Below are 7448 nucleotides of genomic sequence, written 5' to 3' on the forward strand. Positions count from 1 at the left end.
ATATTGTCACTGCATTCTTACTAAAGCTATATAGTTGACATTTGCCTATTTTGTTTGCTATTGCGATAGAAATTGCACGGAGAATCTCGACGAAATTCCGCTGATGCGAACGTGCGCCGCGGTGGGTTGTGGTTTTGTGGGGGCTGTTCTCGCGCAGCTGTGTCAAAGGTAGCATAAACTTGGCTCTGGAAGTGCATTGCGCTTGGGAAGCAATCGTTCGTCGCTGCTTCTTCGCTTCATCATGCCAGCGTTCCTACAGCGAGTTTGCCGTCAGTGAGATGTGTTAATGTTTGGCTTTGCGCACAACACTCAAGTTTCTTAACGAGGAAGTGATGGTTTGCTGCAATGTACACTGGTGAATACAGCTGTTTAATTATAGCTGTCTGGTAAATTGCTGTCGCAATCACTGCTTCGCCTTTGCTGTTTGACAAAGGTCTGCTGACGTAGAGACTAGAATTCTTTTTACCGTTGTGCAGAGTTGAAATCATTACAACTTCTTTTCTGATGACTGTAGCTCAGGAAGTTTGTATAAAGTCCGTAGGAAGCAAAGTTGCTGTCACAACCAGCAGATTGCTATTAAATGTGAAAGTGGTTAACATGCCCGTGGTGGACAGTAATATTCGTACACATTGCTAACACGTTTTTCTTGCATACTTTACAGCCACGCTGTGTTCCTGCCATCAGCATGGTGTCACTGTGGGTCTACATCATTCTTCGTTGGTGATCAGATGATCAGCACAAAAACAAGCGCACAGAAATCTGCTAACTTTCTTAGTACCTCTGATATCAACTGTGCATTTTCGTGTTTCCGACCACTGGAACTGATCCTACAAGATGGCTACTAAATTGTGTAGTGTACCCGTGATCTCTCCTGTTCTGCATCTTCAACCATGGATGAAAGGCTGCACCCAGCGAGTGGTAACTTCCTTATGAGCCGACGTACCTGTAAACTCTGGGTTGAGTTTTGTCTCTGTGGCTGTTGAAGAAAGCCCACACAAATCCTCTGTTAACTTTTGATACAGGTGAACTTGTACAACGCATTTTCGTGTCCATGACTGCTGAAGCGAGCATGCTGATAACCTTTAGTTAAGTGAGTAGTCGCCAAGGTACATGTGACGGCTTCAGCAATATTTGGCTGTGACCACGGAAAGGCCACATTCAGCTTCTGTTTACTTGCTTAGAAGCCTTCGAGCCTGTGAACACTTACGGTGAATTTGTATATGTGACCACTCAAGTACCGCAAGTATCTTGTCACTTCTAGTACCTGTGAAATCAGTTTCGTGTTGTGCTGAAGCAAGTGTCTTGTAACAGCTTTTGTACCTGTGAACTCTCGAGTAATGTTCTTGTCTGCAACTGCTTAAGTGATCCTTTAGTAATTTTATTAATGCCCAGTGTATCTCTCAAATCTTTAGTAATTTCACTGTGTGACACTATTGGAGCATGCCCGCAGAAAGGCTGGAGTAGCTTCCTTCATGGTTAAGACATCTGTGAATTTTACAGCATATATTGCATTTATGTGCCTGCGACCGCTGAAGTGAGCCAGCCTGCAATAGGCCTCCTACTACCTTTGTACGCCCCATTCTTGCAGAGGGCTTTTAAAATTCTTTTACTGGCTGAGGTGCATCTGCAAATATTAGCTCAACTGAAAGTTTCAATGTTTGCTCTGGAGACATTTACCAGAATTTGTTATGGATACACAATAGCTATAGAAATGGATGATGATACAGAAGCTGTTTGTGTCCATATATGACCACTGAACTAGTCTCAAGTAATTTCATTAATGTCTAATGTAGCTGTGACAGCTTTAGCATAACTCTTGTTAGTGTCTGTAGCTAGAAAATATGGCCTAGAGAAAGGCTCTGGTAACCTAAAGTGGCTAACATATCTGAAGTATTCCACAAATTTTGCATTGGTGTGCCTGCGACTATGAAAGAGCCCACAGCCAAGTCCCATGGTCACTTCCGTAGTGGCTCCACTGCGCATTCTTAAATTTTCTTGCTACTCAAAGTGCATGTGCAAACAATTAAATTCATGCACACTTTTACTAACTATGGTGCATCATAAATAACTTCTAATGGCTGAGCTTGTGTGATGAAATTATTGAATTTTATTTGTTTGCGTTGATGCGCTTTACTGAAAACTGCTGAATGCAGTTGAGAGCTGAACTTCTGATTTTCCTGCTACTGTTTTATGAACTAAATGCTGTATTTTTAATCAGATTGTCAACTGATTCAGCAGCCTGCAGAATTTAATTCTGTAGCTTCGTTCCTGTTAGCCCCCAAAAAGTAGAGCGTGCATGTCTATATGTTTTGATTTAATGCAGTTGTATCAAGTTGTATGTAATGTATTAGCTTACCGTAGCAGGGAATTATGTGCACAATGCTTAGCTGCACTGCAGCCTTCCTTAGCATGCTTTGAGATGCCGTGGGGTGCATTCCTGGCCCGCGTCCCGGTACTTAATCTTGTTAATGGTTGGTAGCGTTATTGGGCCACTGGGATTTCAAGAGCCATGCAGTTCCTTTTCATCATTGCCCCACAGGCCAACACAAAACCAGGCCAAGCTTTGTTAATGGTATGTAAAATACAGCAAGCCTGTTGCACTGCTACGGCACATTATGCAGACCGCCCCTATTATGTTAATTTATCAGTTTGAACGTCCCGTGTATATCCTAAATCCAAAACCAAATGTCCCACGAATGTCCTTTGGACGATATGTAACACAAAATGTCCCAGAAGCGTGCTACATCCTGACAAAATGTCCCTAGGGCATGCTCTGGGTTATGCAATACAATAATCCATATTTAGACATCTCTTGGACGTCTGAACATCCCATTATGACGTTCATTAGACGCTTATGTGAACATCAGTTTGCGTGCATGGGACGATCCCATGGATATCCAAGAACGACTCTTACATATGAATGGTGGACATATGTAGAACTTTGGTAGTCCAATGAATCATAATTTTGCGCGCTGTGTTCTCGCCACTTAGACGCGCACGCACGTAAATTTAAAGCGATTTGCGCAAGTGGCAGAGTGGGGCATTTGCTGCGAGCACCGTCAGCACTGTGTACTTGCCGCTTCGTTGGCATTGATGTGAGAGGCAGCCGAATGGCAAATTCGCTCGCTGTTGCGGGCGCTTTCGCGAAAGCGGTTTTCTTGTTGGGTAAGCATACAAATGCCCACGCATTTAAAGTTAACTTATCTAGTCCGCCTAAACTCTGCGAATGCGGGCTGGGCCAAGCAGACTGCGCGCCCAGGGACAGCGGGTGACGTAAAAACAAATACCTAGAAAGATTAGGGCGTGCGTCGTGGCGCTTCAGCGAAAAAGTACGTAGAAAAGTGGTTTTGGGTTTATTACTTAACGAGGGTCTCAAATCCGACAACATTGATGTTTTCAGGTGGCATGCGTGGGTTTATTTACCAGTTGCCTTGACCCATAAAGTTCACGTACTCGTGTCGCCTGCGGCAGAAAAGATGTTACACATCCACCACCAAGGTTTGTGAGTGGAGGCGCTGGCTAACACTCCCAGGGTTCTAGTAGAAAACATAAATGCCCCAAAAAGTAGATGGGAAAACGGCGCCGCGGTAGCGGAATTGGTAAAGCATCATAAGCGTAATGCGAAGACGTGGGATTGTTCCCCACCTGCGACAAGTTGTTTTTCGTCCACTTTCAATTCCATTAATTTCATTTTCTTTAATTCATTTCGTAAGTACAAGTAATTTTCCCTATGTTGTCCTTGGTGTCAATTTTTGCTGGCTTCTTATGACAAGGCTGTTATTCACTCGTTTAGCGACTGCGTCTATTCTACCCTATCTCTGCTTCCTCTGCCCCTCCTCTCTACCATTCTTTCTAGATAGCCTCTGGACTTGCACGTTAGTAGAAGGGTAAGCGCTGCACTTTCTGCAATGCTTTTGCGAGGAGTCACGGATAATTACAGCTGTCAAGCTGCTCATGAGCGACGACCAGGGATCTCCAGATGGTATGTGCACATTTTACGCGATGCAAAGTCCAAGCGAGTTTCTCGCGTCGCCTTCTCTGCCGCGCTCCTGTTATGTATACACGCGCACTGAGCCACCCTCCAATGCAGTGTGCGAGACAGCAGCAGCAGCAGCAGTGGGAACGTCGAAGGAAAAGAACCTTCGCTTTAAACGGGTTTATTTGCATTATGTACAAGGGCTCCAGGTACGGAAGCCCACTCCATGTAGGAGCATATTAAACGTCCGAGTTCACATCGGGACACATAAGCCTCTCTGAATGAAAGGTCTCCACTTTTTATCCCCTCGTCTTCCTTAGGCAACTAGACTAGAGAACCTGATGACTGTATCCGGGCGAATTACAAATATTGAGCCGGTCGTAATATACCGCCAGGATTTCACAACGTTCCGCCGAACTCCCGACTTTGACGGTATGACATGTGTAAGCGTATTGTAACCTAGGAATCCAAGGTCGGCGCTGTTCTTAAGTAGCAGTCGACTTGGGCCCCTTTCATCCATTAGTTCAGCTTGTCATGTTCAGGTAGAGGGTCTTGACCTGGCGGCGCGAAAGCTGTGCTGACTTCTGGATAGGCAGGTGATGAATAGGGTGGCTTGCCTTTCGTAAACGTCTAAGAAACGCTCTTCGCCGTATTGAGTTGTACCAGGAGCTTCAGTAATGAGCGTCGACAGCGCCGCAGCTACGATCGTGCCAGGGCGCACCGTTCACGCTGCGACGCAGCAGTTCCCTTCATTGCACTGACCCCTTCTAGTCTTCTAGTTCACTGCAGCGGTGGTACTAACAACTTCAGCCAGTTCGTTTGCTCGCTCGCAAGCAGTGCTCATAACGCGGGAGGGAAAGCCAGCCCATCTCGCCACCAGAAGAGGTTCCAACGTATTCAACGCCACAGGACCTTTGGGTTGCCTTAGGATGTTGGATAAGAGGTTCATTGCCGACTTTTTTTCGAACGCGAGCAAGCGGGCCAAGCAGCAATGCGTACACACCAAGCTTTCTGCTCCAACAATGAGAAATTTGGAGACGCGCCATGAACAAGAAAATACTTCTCAGCGCTCTATTTTGACTCCTCTTGAAGAGACTGTGAACAGCATCACTTCCGACGACGCCCGTCCGTCCTGGTTATTGCAAATGGACAGTGAGTCCGATGAGTTTTCTGCATCGTGTGCAGCAAGGGATGAACCTGATTCCGCGACCGAATTCACCACCTCGGATGTGGATGTCGACCATGCAGGCAAGTTGGACATTTCGAAATTTAAGACAGAGTCACCCACACAGCCAATACTGAACGCATTTCCATCTACGAAGTACGGCAAATTGAGCATAAGCTTCCACTCCGACTAGTACCACCTATTTTCTTGGTTGGAGTGCAGCGCGCAGGCTGACGCAGCTTTCTGTTACCCTTGCAGAATGTTTTCTACTGGTGCCAATGAGAAAACTTCATTTGTCAATGCTGGATACAGTAACTGGAAGAAAGCCCTAGAAAAAGATGCTGGTCTCAGAAAGCACGAAAACTCGCTCGCTCATAAGTCTTGCCAGACATCGTGGGTTTCCTGCACGCAGATTAAGCCAGGAAGACAGCAAGTCACTTGCAACACATCTCAGCGACGCGTACTCCAGGGGGGCGCAGGAAAATCGCCTCTGTATAGGAAGAGTTGCAGATATTTTGCGATTCATTGCCGTTCAGGGAATCCCTCAGAGATACCACGATGAAAGTGCCACAAGTGAAAGCAAGGGAAACATTGTTGAGCTCTTGAAGTTGTTTGGGAAATATGACGACATTGTAGGAAAGAAACAGTGGTGGAGCAGCGAACGCGAAGCACGTTCGTCACTGGATACACGACCAGATCCTCGAAATTCTTAGCCACATCACATTTACAATCAAAAAAGGAAGAGATGAAAACCTTCAAGTACTTTGTACTTATTGCCCATGAAACCAAGGACCTAAGCAAGACGGAACAATTATCAGTTGTACTAAGGTACTACGCAACTGGGGCTATCTTTGAGCGGTTTCTTGGATTCGGCAACGCTGACCACTTGGATGCAAAGTCACTCCTGGGCTACGTAAATGAAACGTTGAATTGCTGTGGCATAGATGTTCGGCTGTGCATTGCTCAAACACATGATGGTGTGAGTGTTACCTGCATGAACAAGCGGATGTCTGCAAGCTGATAAAACCGGTGAGATATTTTTTTTCTCGTTTAGAATGCCTCTATGTTTTCCTGAGTGGATCTGCAATTCACTCTTTGTCAGTGATAGAGCTGCAGCATCTCAGCGATACACAATAGGTCTGCCAGATAGTGGCTTGCACAGCAACAATGAAACGCTTTCCTGCTATCCTTGTTTGCCTCGGCGAAGTCATCGCTAAAAACAGCAGGCAAGCAACGGAAGCTAAGGGTCTGCTTGAGCAAACGGACTTCTCGTTTCTCTTCCATTTAAGTCTATTTACCGAGGTACTCCGCCGCCTTAAGGTTCTTTCGGACCTATTGCAAAGCAGAGATTGCAATTTTAGTCAGGCATGCCTCATGGCACGCGCAGTCATTGACGAGTTCTCCGAAATGAGAATTTCGCCGAACGCATTTGACACTCTGGGCTCAGACCGGCAGTGTTTCTGAGGAGAACAGGGTGTCCCAAAGAAAAAAGCAGAGAATGAAGCGCCTTCCGCTGCATTTAGAACAGTATGTATTGAGTGAAGGACAGGCCATTGAATAATAGTCTCGAGATTCAACGGAAACATTCAGAGTTAGAGTTTTTCCGCCCGTTTTGGACCACCTGATTGCGGAGCTGACTAGGCGGTTCAGGGAAAACGATGATGTACTCTGCGGAGTTAGCAACCTTCACCCACGGAGTGAGAATTTCATGGACATCTTACTGAAGCCTTCCACCGAGCACTATACATGCGACATCGAAAGCATTGAAGTTGAGTGCAAGCTGATAATGAAACTTCTTCAGCGCATCGAAGCCGAAAGTGTAAGAGAGACACTGCTGCAACTGGCGACTGTCTTGGGAGAACATAATCTAGCCTTCCACGACCTGAAGAGGCTTGGTCTTATCGCCGTTACGATACCGCCATGGTCTTGCGAGCACTTGGTTTCGTGCCTTCAAAGATTGAAGACTTCGCAGCAAGATAAATAGCCGTCTGAGTGACCTAGCTGTGCTTCCGGTCGAGCAACATCTCTTGCCAATAAGACAGATCTTCAACGTGTTGTTGACATGTTTGAAGTTGAGCACAGTAATCGATGTATACGTCTGCACTAGCATGCCGGTATAATGATACCCCATCATATCTTTGGGGCGATCTCGTGGGAAAATTGTGCGGCACAGTCGTAGGACCAATACATATACCAGTATAAGAACACCAGCTTCACCATCGAGTAAATCCCGGCTGTGCTTTGTCTTATACTGTCAAAGCGCAGGCATTGGCATCAGTGGTTGTAACGAAACCTTTATGTGTCCCT

At 46.0% G+C, this 7448-nt stretch overlaps 1 pseudogene; it reads left to right on the forward strand.

Annotated features, from left to right (window-relative positions):
• Positions 1-3954: 3954 nt before the first annotated feature.
• Positions 3955-7248, forward strand: LOC142591498 (uncharacterized; annotated as a pseudogene).
• Positions 7249-7448: the final 200 nt, after the last annotated feature.

This window comes from Dermacentor variabilis, chromosome 8, assembly GCF_050947875.1.
Source record: "Dermacentor variabilis isolate Ectoservices chromosome 8, ASM5094787v1, whole genome shotgun sequence".
Classification (NCBI taxonomy): Eukaryota; Metazoa; Arthropoda; class Arachnida; order Ixodida; family Ixodidae; genus Dermacentor; species Dermacentor variabilis.